Here is a 25,584-nt window from a genome sequence, read left to right on the forward strand (position 1 = left end):
AACCACTGGTCTAAGCTTTATGACTTTGCAGACTCAAGGCTACGCCCCAGCACAGCCAATTCACAACGCCAGGGCAGAGCTGGAAAGAAGGTTTTGGGTTTTAACGTCATACCACTCCACACACAGAAGGGAAAGTAACAATCCTACTCACCTCCCACCCCCTTCCAGCTGCCCCAATCTCTTCCAGTCATTTCTTCTCCTTGGTCCAAAACTGAGCTCAGCATCACTGTGCGGCCTGGATTTGTGGGCAGGGGAGGGGGAAATACGTGCCAGGGATCCATGTTTTGCTTCGTCCGGCTCTGGGGAGAGGAGTGTCAGCTCGGAGAGAAGGGACAACAAGGACCGTTCAGTACAGAAAGCTGGATATGCTGAAGTCTACAGTCAGCAGCAACCTACTCCTCTGCACAGGCTCTTTGCTGAGGGACTCCCTGCACGTGTTTCCCACCAACACATTTGCTGCCGGTAGATCTTGTCTCGGGTTGTACCACGGCTCCTCTGACCTGAGCAGTTAGCCAGCATATGGGTCTTTGCTAGGTTCTTCCATAAGGAGGAGAAATTGATGACATGGAGTCAGGTATTCCTTGGTGCAATCGTTGTTATTTACAAACAATGTCCACACATTCCTGTGTGCTGAGCACAGGAGAAACAAACAGCAGCAGGCAGTTTCCTTACTCAGAAACCACGTCTGCCTTTGCAGGGAATCCTGTGCCTGAAGCAAGCTCTGTCTCTGTCTCCTGCCAGGATCACACTCACGGCTGCGTCTCTTGGCTTTCTGCTTCACGCACTGCACACAGCTGCCAGCTAATCCCTGGGCCCCTGTGTTTTCAGCTAGCTCCAGGGAAACCCCGCTTTGGCCTGGTCTACACTTAAACGTAGATCAACCTAATTACGTCAGTCCGGTAATGCTGTGCCCTGAGTGCCATAGCTACATCGACCTAACCCCCAGTGTAGACAGAGGAATTCTGACATTCACCTAGCTACCGCCTCTCAGAAGCATGGATTAACCAGTGTGATGGAAAAAACACTTCCAGGGGGTCATGATGAGGTATCAGGGGTTCAGGAGACAAGAGTCCTCCAGGGACATTCCCACTCCAACCCCGTGTCTCAGGGACACAATCTGAGCTGGGATCCTGGCCCCACCCAGAGCCAGGGGCGGATTCTTTCCCCGGGGACAGAGGCCGGCGAGAAAGTGAAGATCGGGGCCTTGTCATCAGCATCAAAAAATGTCACCTGTCCCCGGTCACAGTCCAGACACACCCGGATCCTGCGGGAGACCCAGCACAGGGGTACGGTGGTCTCAGGGAAGTTTAGCGCCCAGAACTGACCCAAGCAACCCACAGCCCAGATCCCCCCAATCCCAGAGCTAAAGCTGATCCATCCCTTCGGACATGCATGAATTACGGCTACAGGTCCAAGCAAATAAAACCTGTTTACCCACATGCAAGTAATAAAATCAGGGTTTCATTCAGCTGAGACAGACACGGCTTTACACAGACCCACAAAGTTAATAGGAAAAGAATCCTTTATTCAGCTGAAGACTTGCAAACAAAGGATTGCAAGCCCCTCCTGCTTCTCTTAGTTACATATATATACCCTTTACCTAAAGGAGGAGGTGTCCCTTAGATATTAAAACCAGATGGTACACATCTCCTGTTTCTTCCTAGTATTTCTGCTTACACTGCAGTTTTATATATACGTTCCATCTTTTCCTTTGTTTCCCTGTTAAATTCTGCTTACAAAGGACATTCCTACCCTATAGCTTCATGACACTTTTATGTATAATATCTTTTCTTATCGATCCCCACTCTCACATTTCCAGCTAATGATTTCCACATGCATAATTTCCTTTACAGTCCCCCCTTTCGGCCACGGTTCATATTAATATAGCCGTGGACGATAACTACATTCTGACCCTGTTTGGTACAAACCCATACAACACTGTAAGCCGCAGCAACCTAATACAACTATAATGACTATCATACAAAAAATAAAGAACAGGTACTTCAGCCAGGATAGGTCTGGCAGCCAAGAGGTGAACCAATGCCAGACTTTTTCAAAGCTGGATGATGTGTTATCTAAAGTAACCTGATGAAACAACAGAGCTTGCTGTTGGACAACGTTAATGTCAGTTTCTACCCTGGCTTTTTGATTGACAAAAGTACAGCAGGATGAGTTTACTACAGCGCACACACCCCCCTGTGCTGCTAGTAAATAGTCAAGGGCAATACGGTTCTGAGCCACTACACCTGACAATTGAGTTACTTCTTCTTGTAATGCTGTTAAGGCATCTCCAGTACTACTGGCAAAATTTTCCAGTGCAGTGGAAATATTGACTAAGGCCTTTTCTAATTCACTAACCCCCAACCAAGGGAGAAATGATCGTGCAAAGGAGTGAAATCCAGAACCTCTGGTTATGAGGGGATTATAGACACGTTTTATCCGGTGTGGAGGGCCACGTGTCCATCCCTGTACCTGGGTAGTGTTATAGATGCCAACCACCTCGGGGATAACTGTGCCAACGGTGCAGAGCCCCCACCAGTTGGCCGGGAGCACTTTATAGGCTGTACCCCCACAAAGCCAGTACCATCCCTTTCCGTAGGGAATGGGCCAAGATCTGTCCGTTAACCCTCCTTGTATGCCACTGAACCACTGGGTGAAATTACACCCGGTGGTGTTACCAACAAAGTAAGTGTGGTTATTATCATGATGCCTGGCAACACAGAGGGTTTTCTTTACATCCCTAGGGATCCATATTTTCCAGGTTAAACCTGTTCTATTATCCCAAATTTTTCCCTTTTCTTCTATATGTAAACGAATTTCTATCCAAGGGGAAGGTGTTTGCTTTGGAATATAGATAGGGACCCCTTCTACAGGAATTCCCCTTTCTCCATCTATTGGGAGGTGGCTACATATCCAACAATTAGAACTTCTAGTAGCCTTCGCCAGTTCCTGGGTGAGCTTGAGAAGTATATTGCCATTCCAAGCTGGACTAGCCACAGAGGAATAACATAAGAACAGCAATAACAGAGCTTTAAAAAGGACACATAATAGCTGCTCCTGGAACTTTGTCATTCTTACGATTTTTCCACCAGCAGCAGCATAACACAGAAAGGATTATTATAAGTCCAATGACAATCACTGTTATATCACTCCCATCGATCATCTGTCTACTACAGCCCAATTATACAAGTCCTTTCTTCTTAGGCACAAAGGGGGAACCGTTTCTTTAGTGGTGGAACCTTGGTCACCACTAGGTTGAAAGGCCTGCTTCACGTGCGTGTGATGTATCCACCGGTCCTTCCCTGCTACGTGCACCGCAGAATGAGTGGTTAACAGTACTTGAAATGGTCCAGTCCAAGCCGGGGTCAAAGAATTTTTTCTTTTATGCTGTTTGACCCATACCCAGTCCGCCGGTCGATAGGGGTGCAAACTGCAATCTAAAGGTACTGCCTGAGTAGTGGCAGCACGTCTATGGAGATAGTTGAAAGTTTTCTGCAAAGAAATAACATATTCTGTTAACTTATCATCCCCTCCCAGCAAACTGACATGCGGATTATCCCAACGATGAGTTACCAATGGTGGGTGTCCAAACAACAGTTCGTACGGTGACAGTCCAAGAGGCTGTCTGGGCCGAACTCGCAGTGCAAAAAGGACCGAGGGAAGGGCCTCAGGCCACTTTACCTTAGTCTCGGAGCAGGTCTTTCCTAAAAGAGATTTTAAACTTTGGTTAGTCCTTTCTACCTGCCCTGAGGATTGGGGATGGTAAGGAGTATGGAACTTAGCAGAAATACCCAAAACCTTATACACCTCCCTCAAAATTTTTTCAGTAAAGTGTGAACCGCAGTCCGAGTTAATTTCCTCGGGGATTCCAAAGCGGGGAATGATTTCTCGAAGCAATGCTTTGATTACTGAGGCAGCATCAGTTTTTCTGGCAGGGAAAGCCTCTGGCCATCCAGTTAATTGGTCTACAATGACCAGGCAATGCTTGAACCCATTGGCTTTTGGCAAGTCTATATAGTCTATTTGTAGTTTTTGGAAAGGGAGATAAGTCCACGGTCTTCCACCTTTTTCTTTAGTCGATGTGGAAGATTTATTAAATGCCTGGCACGTCAGGCATGTCCGGACCACTCGCGCTGCTTCCACATGAATCCCAGGTGCAAACCAGGTAGCAAGGACTTGCTGGGCCACTCCTTCCCTTCCGGAGTGACCGTGCTGATGTGCCTGCTGAGCTAGAGAGCGAAGTAAGTAACGTGGAGCAATGGGTCGTCCATCTGGGACCCTCCATACCCCATCCGTGCACTGTGCTTCCCACCTTTTTTCCCACTCTTTATATTCATCTTTGGGAACCGAGGAGTATACTTCATGCAAAGGCGGGAATGTAGCCTGTACCCCCTGAAATCCTGATGGTTGGGGTTGTAGTGCTGCCGCTTTTGCTGCCTTGTCTGCTAAGTCATTTCCTTGGGCTACCTCTGTGTTTTCCTTAGAGTGCCCGGGGCAATGTACTACTGCAATGGCGGCTGGGAGGTGAATCGCAGATAGAAGACCAACGACTTGTTTGGCATTAGCAATAGGCTGGCCAGTGGAGGTCAGAAAACCCCGTTGTTTCCACAGTTGACCAGTTGCGTGGCACACCCCAAAAGCATACTTTGAGTCTGTATAGATAGTGACTCGGGCGTTCTGGGTTAATTTGCAAGCTTGTTTGAGAGCAACCAGTTCCGCTGATTGAGCGCTGGTTCCTGGGGGCAGGGGCTTTGCCTCCCACACCCAATCGCTAGACACCACTGCATATCCCGCATACCTGATACCATCTCGAACATAGGCGGACCCATCCGTGTACAACACATAGTCCGAATCCGGTAGGGGCAAGTCACTGAGGTCCGATCTGGGTTTCTCCTGATACTCTACCAGAGCGCAGCAATCATGGTGAGGCTCTCCGTCCTCCGGGTGAGGTAACAGAGTGGCTGGGTTTAGGGTAGAGCACCGCTGGATACTGATGTTATCTGCAGTTAGGAGTAGTGCCTCATACCTATTGAGTCTTTGGTTGGAAAAATGCTGAGTGTTATGTTGCAACAGCAAAGCTTCTACTGCGTGTGGTACTTTAACAACTAAAGGGTGTCCCAGCACTAGCTCTTGAGCTTTTCCCACCAGTGTCGCAGCTGCTGCTACTGATCGCAAACAAGTTACAGTTGCACGGGCGACTGGGTCCAAGAGGACCGAGTAATAGGCTATTGGTCTGTATGAGGTTGCCCATGCCTGTACCAATACCCCTGATGCAACGCCCTTGTTTTCATGTACAAATAAGGTAAATGACTTACTGTAGTCTGGCAGTCCCAGGGCTGGTGCTTGCATCAGAGCATGTTTAATTCTGTGGAATGATGTCTCCATTTCAGGAGTCCACACGATAACATCTGGTTCGCTCTGGGAAGTAGCATGGACTAAAGGCTTGGTTAGTTCTCCCAGACCCGGAATCCAAGGGCGACAATAGCCTACCATTCCCAGTAAGGCACGCACCTGTCGCTTGGTTCGAGGCCTGGGCAAGTCCTGGATAGTTTGTATTCGCTTGGGGGACAGCTTCCTCTTCTGATAGCTGAGTAAATGTCCCAAATACTCAACTTCGGTTTGGCAGTATTGTAACTTAGATGGAGACACCTTGTGCCCCCTATCTGCCAGTCCCTGCAACAGGATTTTAGTACTTCGTTGACATTGTTCTAAAGTTGGAGAGGCTACCAATAAATCATCCACATATTGAATTAGAGCAGACTCGGGGGTCAGGATGATGGTAGATAGATCTCTCCTAAGTATTTGAGAAAAGAGGGTGGGGCTTTCCACGTAGCCCTGGGGAAGGCGTGTCCATTGGAGTTGACGCCCTTTCCAAGTAAAGGCAAAAAGATATTGGGAATCAGGGTGCACAGGTATACTAAAAAAGGCTGCACACAAGTCTATGACGCTAAAATAGCGAGCAGTGATGGGGATGGAAGTTACGATAGTAGCTGGATTTGGGACAACTGGGTGTCGAGGAATCACATAACTATTTATTGCCCTTAAATCCTGAACAAAGCGATAAACAGGGTTTCCTTTGGGGTCTAACTTAGGTTTCCTTATTGGCAATACAGGGGTATTACAAGGTGAAGTACATTCAACAAGAATACCTTGTGAGACGTAACTCTCAATGAGAGGTTGCAATCCAGCCTCAGCTTCCTGGGACAGAGGATATTGTGGGATGGAGGGCGCAGGTCCTGGCTTCACACGAATCCGAACAGGATCAGCAGATTTTAGCAAGCCCACCTCGGTGGAGGACCATCCCCACAAAGATGTGGGAAGATCTTTCAATTCCTCAGGAAGAGACTGTACTGGTGAAGCTGATACCAATACTGATTGGAGTGCCCCCGCTTGGGGCCCTGGTAACCTCAGGACGATTCCTCTGGGTGAACATTCCAGAGTGGCATGTAATTTACAGAGGAGGTCTCTTCCCAATAAGCTGGCTGGAGCCCCTTCTACCAAAAGGAAAGCATGCTCTTCTGAGAGAGGGCCAATGGATACATGGGTCGGGTGACTTTGGGGAACCTTAGTAACTCTCCCAGTAACCCCAATAATATTTTGTAAACCCTGTACAGGTAACCCTGCCTGTTCAGGGGACATACTCAATGAAGAAAGATCTGCTCCAGTATCTATTAAACACGGGTACACTTTTCCAGCTACCGTTATTGGAACATATGGAGATAGGGTAGGACACTGAAAAGAAAAAGCTTCTACTTCCCCTAAGTATAACATGTGGAAAAGCCCCCCAAATTCCTATTCTGATTCCCCCATCAGATTTCCCATAATTGGTCCTTGATCCCGGGGTGGGTACCACGGTCCTGGGGTTCGCCACCCTTTATGACTGAGACCACCTGATCCCCTTACTGGAGGGGGTCCCCTTTGGCGGACGGGACACTCTCTTTTCCAATGTCCTGTCTGCTTACAATAATTACAGGTGTCCCCTGCCTGCGGGCCAGCACCTGGTTGTCGAGGGGTCCATCCGGAGCGAGGTTTTCTCCGCCCTCGACCTCCCGGTCCCAAGTGGGAAGTTAAGGCAGCTGCCAAAAATTTTGCCTCTTGTTGTTTTAATTTCAGTTTTTCAGCTTTCTGTGCTTCTGGACGGCGGTCAAAAGCATGGACAGCCAAATCCAGAAGTTGCTGCATTGTTTTAGTATTCCAATCAGAATGATATTTTGTAATAGATTTTTTTATATCAGCTGCACACCCTCCCACAAAGGTAGACACAAGAATTCCTTGATTTTGTGGTAATTTAATATCAAATTCTCCCCCGTGGGCCGCTATAGTCTTTAACAGGCGGCTATAATAATCTTGGGGGTGTTCAGTTGTTCCCTGGACTATAGCTGTAACCTTTGTCCAGTCCTGAGTTTTTCGCCCAGCCCTCCTTAAACCCTCTAACACTGTTTCTCTAGCCTGTTTTAAAGCTTTTCGGTCATCTGTTCTATCATTTATAGCCCATTGGGGATCCTGGAGCGGCCAGGCAGTTCGGTTTTGCTGGTCCTCCTGTTGCCACAAATTCCCCTGGTGTATTACTTGCATTTTTTCAGCTGTAGTTAGGAGGCAATCCAGTAATTGAGTCATGTCCACCCAAGTGGGGTCATGAGTGGCTATTATAGTTTGGATTTTTCTAAGGACTGCCTCTGGGTCATCCCGAAATTTAGGGGTCTGTGCCTGCCACACTTGGAGGTCTTGAGGATTAAAAGGCACATGTGAATAAGGATAGGAAATACCATTCTGGGAGGGAACCGGATACTGCCGAAGAGGGCACTGTTTTGCAGCTTCAGAGGTAGAGGTCACCTTTGCATTCTGTGCGCGAGCACGGGTGATCACGGGTGACGAAGAGGCAAGGCGTCCCCTGCCTGATTCGTCCCCCGTATCCCCTATGCCTCTATAATCCTCTCCCCCTGAATCTTTTTGCTCTGAAAAGGCAGGTTCTGCTTCTGCTGCTACACCCTGCTGTCCCAGCCCTGCTAGTGAGGGATATATGGGATGCCATTCCTCATCCTCTCGGTTAGGGGCTGAAGGGGGACAATAAGCAGGGGGTTGTTCAGGTTTTGATTTCATAGACATTATCCTGCTAGGCTTGAGTTCCCAATCTCGTTCATCTGCCCACACAAACCAAAAATCCATCTGCCTGGGGTGCTTATCCTCCAGACGATCCTGTAAATTTTTTAAAACTAAAGGTTCTATACTTCCCAAGACAGGCCATGCCAATTTGCCATCTTTGGAAGTGTAGGCTGGCCAGTCTACTTGACAGAATTTGACTAATTTCTTTTTAGTTATACCAATATGATGAGTACTCTCCAGTTTATCCCAGTTACCCAAAAGTCTTCCCAAGGGGCTATTACTCGGAATGGATCCTCCTTGACCCATTATTAATACCCCCAAGGGCGGGCGCCCCTTTTCCAGTCCTCCTTTATAAGAGAAAGGAGGCTACACCTCTGAGGAATTATCCAGACACCTCTGAGGAATTTACCGTTTCAGAACAAAAGTTACAGAGCAGGATAGAGTTACGGTCTCTGTGCGGGAATGGAAAACATAAACTCCGCCACACAGCGTTTCCGGCCACAGAGGACTTGCCTCGGACCGGCTGGACTGCCTGCAGATAGGTCAGCCTGTGTGCCCAGTATTTCAGAGAGACCAGGGAGAGGGACCTGATAAAATGGTCCTTAGACAAACCAGATAGAAAGAGTAAGGAGATTCCGTGCACGAAAAGACCTTGTGCCACCCAGGACTTCTGTGTTAATGATCCATCTGGATCAACACATGGCCACCGTCAGGGACGGTGCTAGGGTGCCCTTTTTGGAATCTCCTTAGAGAAAAAGCCTACCAGACAACACAGAGACAGACAACAAACAGAGACAAAGACAAAGATTGTTTTCTTACCAACAGTCCGGGTCTGTCCGCCTGTCTCCTTATCGACGTTCTCAGGTTTCCAATGCTTGTTCCTGATGTTCAGACCGAAGGCTCCCAGAGAGAAAAACAACTCTCTTGCCGGCTTTAAGGGAGCTGTTCGAATCTGGACTCAAGACAGCAAGGAATAGTTATAAGTTGAGCTGATGTCCCGGTGCGTGGTCGCCAATTTGTTAGGGACATGCATGAATTACGGCTACAGGTCCAAGCAAATAGAACCTGTTTACCCACATGCAAGTAATAAAATCAGGGTTTCATTCAGCTGAGACAGACACGGCTTTACACAGACCCACAAAGTTAATAGGAAAAGAATCCTTTATTCAGCTGAAGACTTGCAAACAAAGGATTGCAAGCCCCTCCTGCTTCTCTTAGTTACATATATATACCCTTTACCTAAAGGAGGAGGTGTCCCTTAGATATTAAAACCAGATGGTACACATCTCCTGTTTCTTCCTAGTATTTCTGCTTACACTGCAGTTTTATATATACGTTCCATCTTTTCCTTTGTTTCCCTGTTAAATTCTGCTTACAAAGGACATTCCTACCCTATAGCTTCATGACACTTTTATGTATAATATCTTTTCTTATCGATCCCCTGGATATTCAGTTTATGTCTGTCAGCGGCTATTGTATCACATCGCCAAAGCTTTTGGTGACCATGTAATCGCTGGCCATGCGGCTGACCTTCTTCTGTTTGGTCGAATTGCCTTGATGGCTCTTTTGTGCTGGAGTGAGGCAGGGTTCTGGTTTCCCTTCTTAGGGGCGCTGCCCTTTGTGACATACTGGGCTTGAGAGGTGCTGCTGATGGGTAACTTGAGCAACTGATTGGACCGAAACTGAGTGCAGCAGGGGAGGTAGCTCTGGGTGGGGGACTTGCTCTAGCTACTTTGTGTTCTTTTATGGACTCCGGGATCACAAGAGCTGAGTGATACACAAATCTTCAGTGTATTTATCCTCACACCAGCCGTGTGAAATAGGGAAACATTCTCACCCCTTTTCACAGATGGGGCTGAGGCCCAGAAAAATGAAGTGACTTTCCTGAGGCCACACAGAAATTCCCACAATACAGAGACTATAACCGGGGTCACCAGTCTCAGGTTCACGCCATGACCCCCGGACAATCCTTCCTCTGACGTTACAGCTCCTCCTTATGCAGTTCTAGCCCTTGTGCTTGACTTAGTGTATGTAGCTGTGTTGGGGAAGAGGCGACATTCAATGCATTGTAAACTTGCTGGGGCAGATCTCAGCAGCACTGTGGAGCTATGAAACTTTACACCAGCAGAGGATCTGCCCAGAACTGTCTTACCAGCCATAAATAAATAAAAGGTAAACCTGGGGACTTTAAATGTAGGATCCTTCCAGCACAATCATTCAAGATCATGGTCAGAGTCTCAGCCTGTCTGAAGTTCTGCTGAGGAAGTTATGCAGACACTGCTGGCAATTTCATATGTATGGACAAAAATTCCCATCCCCCAACCAGAATTAGGAAGATGCTTGTGGGTGGTTGTGAGCTGGTTTGGGTCTTGTGTTCAGGGTGAGTGAGGACAGGAGAGACTGAAGAATCTCACCATCCGATTATGCCATAGCTCCGTGGTTGGAGCAAGCACCTAGAAAATGAGTAACCGCTGTTCAAATCCTCTCCCCCTTTCTGGCCAAGAGGGGGATATTGAACCTGGATCCCCCACATCTCAGGCAAGTGGGCTACCAGTGGCTGAAAGCCATAAAGTGGCTAGGAATACTGAAACAACCCCCACCTACAAGCTGTGGGTAGGACAGCAGGTGCCAAAGTCATTCTCATGGAAATGCCTCCAGCGGTGGATTGATATGCAGAGTAGCCCCCCAGATTTAGGGCATGTCTACACATCCAGTGCTGCAGCAGCGGAGCTGTACCAATGCAACTGTGCCACTGCAGCGCGTCAGAAAAAGACGTTCAATGCCGAAGGGAGAGAGCTCTCCTGTCGGCCTAATAAACACACCTCCGTGAGCAGCAGCAGCTACATCAGCGCTGCACACAGCGGTGCTTATCTCGGTGTAACTTATGTCACATGCGGGGGTGGGGGGATTATTCCCACCTCTGAGAACATAAATTATGCTGACAAACTACAGTGTAAACATAGCCTTAGGCGCTTACCTTTGAGAGAGGGGCCGGGCTTAGGACACACCCTGTTGTTAGTATCTCCCAGTGACTAGTTTAGATGGCTCCCCACTTAGCATGCTGGCTCTTGTGGGATTGCATTTTAAGGCATCTGCTGGACTCCGTCCATTGTACAAGGAGACTAGGCGCTTTCGTCAGGCTTTGTGGGTCACAGGGTTGGTTGTTCTTGTGATGTTCTAGGAACCTAAAAATTAAGTGCGGTGATGCTCAGCATTGCAACGCCTAAGTCCCTGCATGGATCCTACACCCAGTCATTTCAATTAGAAGTTCACAGAAGACCAAGTCACAGCCCTGGAAAAAAGTGGGGAATCTCCCTTTACATCCCATCTTTTAGCTCATGTCCACCCTAGGGGAAAGGCTTTTTTGGGTTTATTTTCTGTGCAAAAGCAAACACGAAGCCGTGATCTCATTGTACAGTCCTAGTGGAGACAAGGAAAGTGAGGCTTTCACCTCAAGGTAGCTAATCAAGGTGACCCCTAACCTCTCCAACACCCTCCAACCCACAGATTTCTTCTTCACCAGTTACACTGAGGTGAAACCATCACTTGCCTTGTCTACACACAGATTGTACAATGAGAGAGAGACACCTGCATCCCAGTGTGTACAAACCTCCAGAGACTCTGAGAACAGATCCCATCCCATGAACACCGCCATGGACACTGCAGCAATTGCTGATGGGCAGAAGAAATATGAAGAACATATTTCATATCTCTTTAGCCACCTTTGAATAAATTCAGTGACTCTAGGAACAAAGAGGGGAATCAGCACCACGTATTCAGTCATCTCTCCACGGAGCACAGCTGAGCAATTCCTGATTGACATGGCTATGCACAGCACAAGAGACAGAGCACAGGCTGGATAGCAACGTATCACAGTAAAACCCAACCTCTTATCATACAGACATGCTGGTATCGTCCCTGTTGATGCTGTAGGGGAGCAAATCCCACAATTCTGCCCCCAACAATTGCAGCTGGAAAATTCAAAAAGAACAAATCAGAATTGTCCTTCATGGTTTATTTACTGTAAATAACCATCAGAGTGAAAAGGAGCAATGGAAAAGAGACCCATAGATTTGGGGAACATTTTTTATAATGACAACGAAGTATGGTAACGAAGCCAAGGAAGTAACATAAGAAATTAATGAGTTACAGTCTCACCTTCTGTGGTGTTTTATAAATCTTTCTGTCCCTTTTCTTCTCCCTGTGCCTAGGTTAGATCATCTAAAATGCCAAGGTCAGGGCATGGTGCAAAGGGAGAGCAGATTTTTCCAGCACTGGTGTGTGACACTGAAGTCAGACTTCCCAACCAGCCACAGACAATGTTTTTCATTTCCCACACTGATTATCAAGAAGCTAAAACAAAATATACACAGCCCCCTTTACTGCATTTCGGTCTCTGGCACCCAATCAGCCACTAAGTCCAGTAAAGAGAGAAGTTATTTAAAACTCTATGCTTATTACCAAAAAGGTTCTCCTGATCCCAAAGGGTCAACCACAGTACCAGATCAAAATAAGTTTGGATCCTACCCAAAATACCACGCTGCCAGCCAATCCTTTAGTAACTAAAACTAAAAGTTTATTATAAAAGGAAAGAAACAAACCATAAGATAAATGTTAAATGACTAACGCAATTAGATACATACGAATGATATGAAAGTCCATATACATCAGGTTTTCAGTAGAATTATGGAGTTGCAGGTTTGTATAGTTCCTCTGGTGTACATCCAGTACCTGGATGGGTCTCAGTCCTTGATTTACAGCTTCAGTTGCAGATGAGTTGATCCAGAGGTAGGTGAAGGCTGAAGATTAAAGACTGATTGAAGACAAAATGGATGTGGTGCAGCTACCTTGTATGTCCCTTGGCCTTTGCCATGCTGCTTGTTGTGAAATTTTACAGAAATACGCTGGAGTCCAGGGTCACAGGAGTAAGTCCTGGTGACTCATCAGGTTTCTCCCTGGGCCCATTGTCCTTTTGAGTTTCCCTAATGGGCCATTAAGCAGCTAGTGCTGCAGCCCTCTTGTCTGGGGTGTCACCCAGAAACACATTTGAAATACAGATACATCAAACATATCCATAACTTCCAATACAAATATGACACATGTACATGAACAATATAATCCTACTTAGGAAATTATAACCTTTCTAACAGTACCTGACATAGCCTATCTCATATGAATTATTGCAATTTTGACATATTGATGTTCAATAATATGATCAATGATCCCCTTAATCCAGCCAGTGTCACACTCCCTTTCCTTTCACACTGTTCACTTTTACTCACCATTTTACTAGCACTTATTTCCCGTCCCCATTTATTTCTCTCTCTTCCACTCTCCTCCGGTCCCTGCCACAGATTATTCCCCCTCACGTTCATTCTCTCCCTGAGTTTATCCCTTCCCTTCGCCCAGTCGCTGCCTCTGGCTCTTTCCCCTCTTCAGAGTGTTTTCCTCTCATTGTTTTCACAGCTATTTTCCACCCTTCTCCAGCACTCTCTGGTTATTTTGTTTTACTTTATCTTTTCCTTTTCTTTCTTCTACTCGCTCTGGTTCAACCCACCCTAGCCCCAGAGACTCCCCCAGAAGTTAAAAGTCATGAGTCAGAACCAAAAGTCATGAAATTGAACCTCCAAAAGGTTTTTTTTAAAAAAACAACACAGACTGTATTCTGGGTGATCCTGTGAGTTGTGAACTCTCCCTGCCCATCCCCTGCGTGTGTGTGACAATTACTGTGGTGCCAGCCCTGCAGCGACAGAGGAAGGTGACTGTGGCCCTGCGGCAGGAGCTCTGGCTGGGAGCCCCAGTGAGATCTAACCCCACAGATTGTACAAAACCCTCCCTGCCACTGCGGAGCTTCCAGCTTCTCCCAACCTCCCAAACCTCATTAATTAATGCTGGGTCCGGCCACCCACACGTCTACCTGTCCCCAGCCCAGCTGTTAATTCTGCCCCTGCCCAGCCCCACATCTGCCCCTCACGGCCCCTCTGCTCCCCCTGCAGCTTCAGGGGTTCTTCACCCTCCTCCCCCTCCCATCCCTGGTGCTGCAGGGAGGGGGAAGGAGCTTCCAGGGATCATAGAGCTGAAGGGCCTGGAACTGGGTAGATGGGAGTCACATTCACTGCGGGGAGAGAGAGAGTGTCAGTGACAGAATCTGCCCCGCCTGGAGCGTGAATCAGGAAATCTCCTTCCTCCAGGATTTACCCGGCAGCTCCGAGATCTCAGCAAAGTGCTGGGAAGAGTCACTGCCTGGCAGAGACGAGTCAGTCACAGAGTGAAAGAATCAGCTGGGCCAAGCCTGGGACTTGGAATCTTTCCCCCCTGCCTAGAGACTCTTGGGGCCCTGGCAGATTGTACAACTCAGTGAACATTGACAGAGCTCCCCTCCCCCTCCCCAGCTTGAATCTCACTGTGTCCCTGCAGCCCCTGAGCTGGCCTTTGGTTTGGGGCCTCCCTCCCGCTGGTATCCTGCCTGCTCTGAAATGTCAGTCCTCGGACAGCAACGGGCCAAACAGGAGCAGGATTGAACATGCCCAGAACTGCACTGCTCAGCAGCAGTTGCAACACAAAAGTACATGAGCATGAGGGAGGGGTTAACACAGGGGAAGGCTCATAGTCGAATGAGGAAGAAGCTATGTGTGGGGGGAGCTGTGGAGTAGGTGGCTGGTGGAAAGAAAGACAGGGCCATACTAGTGATGGGAGACTGAAGTGATGTCCTGTTTAACAGGGACAGGAGAATTCTGGTACCATGGTAGTTGGAGAGAAGAGAAAAGAGACAAGATCACAGGTTGCAGAGCCCGTCTGTGCTGGTTTTATTCCGCTGCCTCCTAGTTTAGCAGCCCAGTCACAGGAGCTCCCTGGATCTGTATATTGGAGCCAGGAGAGCCTCTGTCTGTGATCAAGGCTCTGTCCCTCTGCTTGAGATTAGAGCAAGGATCACCCACAGACACACTCCCTGCTCACCAAGTCAATATGAGGTCACTGCAGAGCTACTGGCTTCCTCCAGAGAGAAGATGAAGGAAGAAACAGAGCGGCATTGGAGACAGGCCATCAGAACCTGGAGAGAAAAGAAACTCCCCCTGGGCTAGAGGTTGTGGAGCTGCATTTCCCACTGGCTCTGTACAATGAGTGGAAGCTGCTCTCACAAATCTCTGTCAGGTGCAGAGCCCATGTAGGCAGTGGAGAGGCAGAAAGAGTAGCTGCAATATGCTACAGATCATTGTGGTGTGCTAGGACACAACCACAGCCCTGCCTCACCTCATGATGTGCTGTGAAATGCACGATGCTGGGGAATGAACTAACACGGCCACTTCCACATTCAAGGAAATAGAGGAACATTGTCTCATGGGAACTGACATATAGACTTTGATAAAATACTATCGTTAATTACCTTCTTCTATAGGTGCCACGTGTCTTCTCCAGCCTAAAACCAAGCACATCATTAGAGATGAGAGCTGATCTCAACAAGTATTTCATGATTCAATATTGTACAAACTCTTACAATGAGGGAAAAATAAAGTTATGTTTTCCAGAAGTGTCCTGCAATATAAATCATCAGAACCTCCACTGACCTGCATGAGTCTCTCTCTCCCAGGGTGTATCTTTACTGCAGAGTTAGCCCAGGATCTTACCTGGCTGCTGCCCCTAAGCGGTTTATTGCTCAAGCACAAAAACTCTGACTCAAGTTTGCTGCTCCTTTAAACTCAGGCTGGCTGGCAAGACTTTGGGTATAGGCTATAGTCCAGGCTCCACTTTAATTCAGGTTGGTTACCTGGGTACTCTGCGGTGTGGATGGAGGCTAATCATCTCAGATGCTGATAGTCCTCCAGTGCTTTCCCACAGTTCCTCTGGGGCCATATTTTCTTGGTCACTATCTACGCCCGTCTTCTGTACCAGAAGCCACCTTCCCATGTATAGACCCTGGTGGTCTCTACACTGGACCATTCCATGTGGTCTGCTACAATTCTACTGCACTTCCAGAGTGCTTCCACAGATATGCCATCTGGGAGAGCATCCTCCCAGCATGCTGCCAGCTGGCCAGGTACTAATATGAAGATCCTGGTGGACTTCTTGTGTAAGGTCCGTAATACCCATGATTTGGGGAGGGATGAAGTCAACATCAGCTGTTGCAGGAGGATATCTTCAAGAAGCTGGCAGAGAAGGGAATTTACCAGAGGGAATCACAGTGTAGGGAGAAAATCAGACTACATAAAAGCCAGGATCACATCCCCCAGTCTGACACTCACTGGGAATGTGCCCTTTCTACAAGGAGCTGGACCAGATGCCTGGCACTGCTCCAAGCAGAGAGCCCCCTTTCCCTCTGGATGGGCTTTGGACTACGGATGGTGCTGGTGGTTGATCAGGCAAAGCGGGACCAGAGGAGCAAGAGCAAATGCTACATGCTTTGTAGCATAGCCAGAATGTCCTGAAGCCTGAGTCCCAGGACCTCTTCGGGGAGCAGATGGGAGAATGGCCCAGGAAGGATGCAGAAGAGGGGCCAGCATTGCAGCAGCTGGGTAAGATGCAAGCTGCCAGATTTGGTATTGTTCTGGGGAATATTAACAATGTTTGTAACCAATCTCATTACTGACATAGGGATGTTGTGTGCTGGGGGGGCTGGTCAGCTTTGATAACAAAACTTCACCTGAGGTCAGAAGAAACCTCCATTTTCCCTCTTCCTCCTTTCTTGCCCGTTCCTCCCTGGTCACATGGATTTCTAGTGTGTATGCAGGCAGGGGAAATAAACATGAAACCAGTGCTATATTCTGGCACACTCTGCTGCAGGCATGCAAAGCAGTACAAGCAGTGCTTGGAAATGTAGAGAAATGGGCAGCAGAAGCATATGTCTGCATGATCTCCTCAGCAAGTCATGCCACCACCTTCCCAGAGTGACAAGCTGCTTCTGAAATGTCCTCCACCTTGTCTCATGCCCTACATCTGCCTTCTGGTTGTGAAATGAGAGTTGCATTAAGTCCAATAGCTGGAGCAACTCCTCATTCTGAGTTGGATCCATGCCTTGCCACTGGCTGGAACAGGGTTGCAGGCAGATATCTCGAGTTTGCCAGGCCAGAAGTGGTTACTATACTGAGTTGATGGGCTAAGATCACTTCTGCACAAGAGCCCAGGAAGGACAGACAAGTTCTTTCACAATACACTGAGAAAGAATTCATAACGCAGTGTGGTGCTAAGTACCATGGGACATCCCCCTAGAAGTCCTAGCCCCACACACAGGTGTGAACAGCACCATTGTGGACAAAGCAACACGGGTATGACTTGGGTAGGGCTTTGCAATAGGGACACTCACACCTGGGCAACACTGACCCAGTTGCTTAGACGCGGGTGCAAATTCCCAGGACTAACTCCGCAGTGAAGACGTTCCTCTAGTGACTACACATTTGAAAGACTTTTCTATTATAAGAAGTCCCATTACCTATGTAACTATTAACACTTACGATCACAGTTTCCTGTGATTTAGGTTAGATTTTAGGAAAATCTCTCTTACTGTAAGGGTAATTAAGCAGTGGAACAGGCTTCCAGGGAAGGTTGTGGAATCCCTGGCACTGGAGATTTTTAAGAACACGTTGAACAAACAGCTGTCAGGGATGGTCTAAGTTTACTTGGTCCTGCCTCAGTGCAGGGGGCTGGAGTCGATGACTTCTCAAAGTCCCTTCTAACCCTCTATTTGTATGCTTCCATGTATAGGAGTAGTTCCCTTGAATTCAAAGGGTTCTACTCAGACACTTAAAACAACACATGAAATCTAGAAAAATAATAATAAATATTTTTTTTTAAATGGCCTTTTTCAGAAAAACATGTTTTGTGGATTTTTTGTTTGTTTCTTGACAAAAGATTGTCAGTATTATGAACATTTTTTAAATATTTTATAAGGGGCTTTTTAAAATCAAATACATTCTGTGAAATATCTTTTTATTCATTTATAAAGTTTTTAATTTTAATAAATAAACAGTGTTGATCAGAATTTTAAAAAAATCAAAATATCCCCAACCAAATAGGTCCTTTTCAAGCATATGAAAACTTTTCTGAAATTTTAAAATATTTTGCAAAGCTAGTTTTCTGTGTTACTTTAAGGTCATGAATCTTTACAGGGTCAGAGACATAATCATTATTTGAAAAGATTTACAATTATGAAGAAAAGTTAAATTACAAATATGTATACTTAGATAAAATGATTTGGGTATTTGCTGTTTCTCTGGTTAGTAGAAACAAATCTATGGAGAGAGACTCATGTGTTACGACAAAGGTGAAAAGGTTCATTCCCCCTTCTTTTATATATTACATGTTTTTACTACATTAGGTTGTTGTTATTAAGGTAAAGAATGAGTGATTATTTCTATTCAAATCCCTATTTTATTTATATGACATTTATCTCTTCTGTCTCATTTCTCAGTACTGTTAGTACTAAAGTTAAGACTGAGAGCTCATTTCGATTTAAACCTCTTTCTTTTAATTGTTTATTGCATTTTCCAAATTATCTTTTGATGTGAAAATTATCAATCTTAGCCTTACCCCACATCAAAGAAAGAAATCAAGACGTGTGCACACACAAACAAACCAAAACCTCCACCTGATCAAGATACAGTTATGTAGAAAGTTGTAGTTGTGGAAAGAGAGGAAAGGAGACTTACCAAATGCTGCCATAAGTTTCCCTTTAAAAATATGGAAATAAATATTAATGATTATTGAGAGCTTCCTTCTGCATTAATACACAGTAAAGGACTTAAATTCATGGGGTTGTGCAGGGCTGTGTCTGAGTTATATGGAAGTGAGGCAGAAAGATTTGAGAATCAATTATATTTTGGCTCTAATGACTCAAAACAAGCTTAGTTTGAAAGCTGCAAAATAGCTCTGAATTTCTTTCCTGTCTGCGGAAAAATGAAGCATTTATTAACTGTTTCCGCAATGGCACTTTTGATAGGGCTCATCCACATAGTGTCAAACCTCAGGTTTAACTTTCTTCTTTTATAAGCTAAAGTTCTTTTGTACTAAGTTGTCAGTATTAAGGTAAAGATGCGAGCTTACTTTTGTTCAACCCTGACACTCAGAGAGATCACTGCTATACAAAGCTCAGTTATTGTTCATTAAAACACTTCAGATTACATTTTGGTTTGGAAGTCCTCAGGTTTAGTCTTTCCCTAATTTTTTTAAAAAGTTACTCTAAAAATGAAACAACTCCAGAAATTAAAAAAACAAATTACCCATATGAGGTATCACAACGTTATGTAAAAATGTTCTCATCAAAGGGCAGAGAATCAGGCTTACCATTTTCTGCATTGTGTGTCCAATTAAAGAAAGAAAGAAAGAAAGAAAGAAAGAAAGAAATTTTTTTGTTAGAAGTTTCCCTTTATTTCATTTTATCTTCAGTATGACATTAAGGCTGAGAGATTATTTTTATTAAACCTCCTCTTCAGGATGTCAGACTAGAGAATCCAGTCTTCCCTTCAGCTATTAAACAGTATGAATCAAAATGATCAATTTTCAAAGTACCTTTAGGTGTCAGATTCATCCAGTTTATTATTTTCCCAAATTTTATGAAATTACATTAAACAAACACCCCCCACTGATAAAAAAAAAAAAAAAAAATTAAAAGGAAACAACTCCACAGCAACAAAGCAAATTCCCTCATCAGGATCCAATTTTGTACAAAATATTTCTTGTTAGAGGAAGGATAATGACACTTAAATTTCTATATCTCCTTTGCATAAAAATTATTATATTTTTGTTAAACATTTTCCTTTCCTTAGGATTTATTTCTCTTTATTACCAGTATGACAGTGAAAGCTGAGAGATATCAAACTTGTCCTCAAAATGCCAGATTAGAGGATTCAGTGGTTCCTTCTGCTCTTAAACTCTGTGACTCTATGCCACTATTGCTTATCAATTTCTCAAATTAGCTTTTGCTGGGAAATTTATCCAGTTTAGTCTTTCCCCACATTTTATAAAGTTACAATAATACTCCCCTAAAAAAGAATAATGATTAAAAGCAAGAAAGCAAACAATAAAAAGAGGTTTAATACTGCAACAAAATTCTAAAAGTTAAAATTTAAAGCAAACAACTCTACAATAATTAAACAAGCTCCCACATGAGCATTTGGTACGAAAATTTTTCTTGTCAGAGGAAGGATAATGACACTTTCCAATTTCTACATCTCGTTAGTCTAAAATTAAACAGAAATACACATATTGTTTGTTAGGTGTTTGCTTTTTCTTATGTTTTATGTCCCTTTATCATCAACATGACAGTGAAGGCTGAGAAAAATCAACCTCCTCTTCACGACGTCAGACTAGAGGATCCAGTGACCCCTTCTGGTTTTACACTTCGTCACTCTCTTGCTTATCAGTTTTTTAAATTACATGTTGGTGTGAAATCTATCCAATTTAGTGTTTCCCCACATTTTATAAAGTTACACTAGCCCCCACAAAACAACAATAATAATGAAAAGCAAGCACACAAACCAACAAAACCTGATTAAATAGTGCATCACAATTTTAAACGTTAAATTTAAAAGTGAACAACTCCACAACTCTGAAATAAACTCCTATCTGAGGATCCACTTTGGTACAAAAAAAATTCAAGGCAGGACTGTACGCTTAGCCTGGTTGAGGCTGATGGTTTGATTATTTTGTCTTTTTCTTTTCACCTTATCTTGGACCGGAAGCTGGAGGAGAACAGCAGATGGTAGGAAGTGACCCGGGGAGGGGACTCTGAGGACAACTTTGGGGACCAGACACTGTTGACCCTCCTAGGGCCCTGAGTCAGAACCTGGTGGAGTGGGCAGGCCTGGGCTCCCCTATCACTGCCCACCTCCCTGCTCCTCTGACTAAAAGAGGACCTGGACCGCAAGACCTGCCCACTGGGAGGAGGCACTAAGTGTACTAACCACTAGGTCACCTAACCCACCCGTGACTCAATTACACTCCCACGTGAGGATCCAATTTTGCACAAAAATGTCCTTTGCAGAGGAAGGACAATGACACTTATCAATTTCTAGATCTCATTTCCCTAGAAAATAAACAGAAATACATATAAAAGTTTATGAGTTTTCCTTCCCTTATGTGTTATTTCTCTTCATCATCAATACAAAAATTAAGGCAGGGTGATTATTTCTATTCAACTTCCTCTTGTCTATTGCTTCCCCTCTCCCCCACCCCCCAACATTTTGGTGGGAAGTTTATCTAATATAGATTAACCTCACATTTTTTAAAATTAGCTGAATACGCTCTGTCATGGGACACAGCCCCATCCCCAAGAGCAAAAGACTCAGGCCTTGTCTACACTTACCTATGAGATTCGGCGGCAGTTGACGGGAGTTACACAAAATAAGCAAAAAACTTGCGTAACTCCCATCGACTGCTGGGCTTCTCTTCTGCGCTCCATCTGCACTGCGCTGCACTACTTTTGTAGCTGGTCTTAGTACGTCGATTTCTGGATCGACTGAGCAGGTCTGCACTGACTGCTCAGTCGATCCAGAGAAATTGATCTGAGGGCGGCGAGTTTGCCACCGTCAGTGTAGCCATAGCCTAAGACTCCTCTGGTCTCAAGTGGTATTAACGGCGTTCCTGCAGAGCCTGCTCCACTTTGAGGAAATAATCTTGAAAGGGAAAGTCTGCCCAGTGCTTTATTTGTAATGAAAGAGGTGCCGGGGCTCAAGCAATTTAAGTGCTGGGGTTCAAGCAGTTTTTTTAGAATCAAAACTGATATGGCAAGCGCAGAGGTGCCGGGGCTATGAACTGACAAGCGGTGCTGGGATCTGGCACAAATTAAACACTGCCTCTGCCACTCACAAGGGCCCTTCAGAGCAGGTCCAAGCTGACTGCAGCAGGGAGAGGTTGAAGATAAACACTGTCCTGGGGTCCAGCTGTTCTTAAACATCTGTCATGGATTCACTTGATCGGTGCTACACCCCCAGCTTTGCAACAGCCACTGGACTTTTCAGTCTGCCAGACTCCCTAGGCGTTTCTCTCTTCCTCCTGGGTTAGCTACACAGCTTCACCACCTCCTTAGATTAGACCTCTGGGCCTTCAGAGCTCTTGTTTTCAGGGGTTCCCAACCTTTTTGGATCGAGGGCCACAAATACCATTTTTATAGTCCTGAAGGGCCACCAGTCCATCAACTCATAAAAAATATATTGACATAGTCACCATTAAGGATTACAAATCACTACATATTTAATGTAAAAATGTTGATGCTACTGTGCTCATTTTTACATTCACTATTTTACACCTACAAATTACTCAGTGTCACACACTCACGGACAAAGCTCTAGTGTAGATGAGTGACTGTCACAGCACACTGAAGCACATGGCCTGGCAGCTAAGTCATGGTGGGTGGCCTGCTAAATGCAGGCCAAACTGGGAAGCACTGATTTTTAGATTCCTGCCCCTCCTCAAGCATGGTGGGTCCTGGCTGCTCCACTAGCAGCACCCCACTGCAGCCAGACGGAAGGAGTTCACTGAGGAGGCTGCCTCCTTGCTGATCTCCCGTCCCGCTGGCTGCAGCAGGGAAACCTCACATGTCCTGTAGCCCCGTGCGCTCCACCTGGGTCCCTAGGCAAGTGGCTCCCTTCTGCAGTTAGGGGGACAGGAGATCAGTGCTCCCCTCCCTCTGCCTCCAGCAGGGACCCCAGCACCTAGGGACCCAGGTGGAGCACTTTCCCATGCTCCCTGCTACAGCTGGGGGCGGGGCGCACTGATCTCCCATCCCCTTGGGTGCAGCAAGGAGCCTGTACTGGTCTTGTAGCCCCGCGGCAACGTGCTCTGCCTGGGTCCTTAGGCAGCACAACCCTTCTGCAGCCAGCGGGAGGGGAGCAGCGGGACACTTTGAAAGACCCCACGAGCCACTTTTGGCCGCCGGGCCATGGGCTGGGAACCACTGCTTGCTGTGCACTGTGAGCTCTGTTCTGCGCGTCACACTGAGATACTCCTGCTAGAGACTCACACACTCGTCAGGGATAAACACACCTCGCCAAGAGTTCACAGTGACACTCAGCAAGTCAGGGGTATTGGTTACCTGGACACAGCTGCCTAGGAAGCCCTCAGGTTGTCACCGAGAATGGAAGGTTAAAGCACAGACAATTCTGGTCAGCCCAGAGCCCAGCCAAGCTGTAGTGAACCCCACTGTCCTAGCTCTGTCTGTCTCTCTGTCTGACCCACTTGGTCAGACCCCAGGTGAGAACCCCGACTCCTTCCAGCAGCCACCATCTATCCCCCACCTCACACCTCTTGTCCCCACCTCTTCAGCTGGGGGATGTTGCTCAGCTTCCCTGCTCAGGGGTGGGGAAATCCTTCTGCCCCTGGGTCATTGGTTGCTAGGTGCTAATGTCCAGCTGACTGGATTTGCCATGGTCTTCTCAGATCAATATAGGGACTAAAGCCCAGACAGCCAGGCAGCACCTGCACTTATGTCTCCTAGCCTGCTTTGAGAGCAAACAGTCCTTTCCCCACACTGGGTAACAATGCCGCTTATAGGGGAAACTGAGGCACACATAGGCTTGATATTACAGAAAATTCCCCTTCATTGACAAGCCAGACCTCTATAGATTATTTTGAAAAATTCCAAGACTGAGGGCTGGTCTGCACTGAAAGCTCGGCATAGCCACTTCTCTCAGGGCTGTGAAAAATCCACAGCCCTGAGACACGTAGCTAGGCCAACCTCACTCCCTAATTGGAAGGACTATTAAGGGGAAAGGCTCTGTGGGAATCCCTAAATGAGCCCTAAAACGGTCCAGTCTAACACACGCATCAACCCCTTCCCCCCTGCCTGCCCGAACACACACACAGAAATAAACCAAAGAAGCCAACAAGCTTACATACAATTGTGTATCTGTGGTCAAAAATTGTTTTTGTGGAAAAAAGAAAATTGAAACTTACCAACTTCTTCTGTGAGTTTTCCTTAAAAAAATACAGAAATAAACAAATTAGTCTCATCTTCTGCTGCATGAAACAAAGTTAAAAAAAACACATGCTATAGTGACAAAATTCATTAGGTGCATAGAGGGACATGTCCTATTTATTTGGAAATTGGGCAGATATTCTTAATGGATTAAGTGAACCCTGGGCATGGACAGGGATGCCTGAATTATATGAAAGTTGACAGGATCTTTTTTTCCTAACTGAAGAACAAATGTGCTTATTTACTGATTTACCAGAGGAGTATTTCTATAGGGCACATCACTGTAATTTCAAGATGCACTACACTTTATTAGCAAAAAAGAGATTTGAAGTACAAATATGAGAGCCGAGACTTTGCAGAACTTTTTCTCAAGTGGGACCAGAGACAGACAGCTGTAACCCCCTGAGACCTGGGAAGAGGGAGAGATGGAGGACCGAGCAGAACACAGCTGTATCTGCTATGATCTGATTCTCTTATTCAGTTCCATTGCCTGAGACTCTCCTCTCTCCTAGTCTACTCCCCACCTCTGCCCCATCCTTCACCTTCCCGCCACACACACACATTCCTCTTTATTTAGGACAAAATCAGCAGCTCACACATTCATTTCATCTAAAATCCCTAAATTGCCTTTATTCATTTATTAGAATAAAACCTTCATGTCCAGTGTATTTCTCCCTCTGATAGTTACCTTTCATTTTAAAGAGATAAACAGTGAGGCCAATGAAACCAAACAAAACCATCAGGATCACAAACAGAGCCACCATCCAGGGATTCGCCCTCGGGAAAAAAGGATCTGAAAAACAAAACACCCAGGACTTTCCTTAGTTTAGTAGCGGTGACTAAAAGCAGATGTTTTTATTTCATACAAATACATAAATAGTGCCCAGCAGAATTTGTGCGAGACAAGAGTGAAAGAATGGCCATGTGTGTACTACACAAAAGACCAGAAACTAATTTTAAAACGGCTCCAACCAGAAGACCTTTAACCTTCATTAACCTTTAACCTTCATTGCTATTCAGAGGATCGTAGACTTCAGAGCCAAATTATCTGCTCATAAAACCCCATTAACTTCAATACAGTTACACAGCAAATAATTTGTCCCTTCGTGTTCAGCAACATTCAGAAATTGCCAGATTAATTAGAATATTTTTGAAAAGTCTGCTATTACCTTCCAGAATTCTGAGAAATCATCATCACAATTACTAAAGATATTTGTGCATAGACTTCAGGGGGAAATTTTCAGCTCATAAAACCCCACTGACTTCAAAAGAGTTACACCAGAAAGGAATTTGGCCCTCACTGTTTAGCAAAATTCAAAAATTTCCAGATTAATTAGAATATTTTTGAATAATCTGCTATTACTCTTAAATATTTGGAGAAATCATAATCACAATTCCTCCAAACATTGGTGAAGCAAACTAATTAGTTTTCATTTGCTGTTCTTGTGTTCACAGTGATTCAGTCCTTTAACCAGGATGGAATTTTCAAATGTGCCTCAGGCCTTCTCCACACATGGTTTGTGCTCTAATTTAGTGAAACTGGGACAATCCTCTCACGGGGTCATTCTTAAATTGGT

The 25,584-nt window shown here is 45.7% G+C and overlaps 1 long non-coding RNA gene and 1 pseudogene across 1 annotated transcript; both read right to left on the bottom strand.

The window, feature by feature from the left end:
• The window catches only part of LOC137141486 (butyrophilin subfamily 1 member A1-like), a 45,124-nt pseudogene that overhangs the window by 15,605 nt on the left and 3,935 nt on the right, over positions 1-25,584 (bottom strand).
• On the bottom strand, positions 14,903-19,599 carry LOC137141487 (uncharacterized). Its single transcript, XR_010916653.1, has 3 exons — positions 19,378-19,599; positions 18,744-18,764; positions 14,903-15,520 (listed from the first exon to the last, which is right to left on the bottom strand). It is a non-coding gene; the product is annotated as an uncharacterized lncRNA (long non-coding RNA).

Source organism: Emydura macquarii, unplaced genomic scaffold (assembly GCF_026122565.2).
Source record: "Emydura macquarii macquarii isolate MOO-44397 ecotype Brisbane River unplaced genomic scaffold, CSIRO-AGI_Emac_v2 contig_3067, whole genome shotgun sequence".
NCBI classification, from domain to species: Eukaryota; Metazoa; Chordata; order Testudines; family Chelidae; genus Emydura; species Emydura macquarii.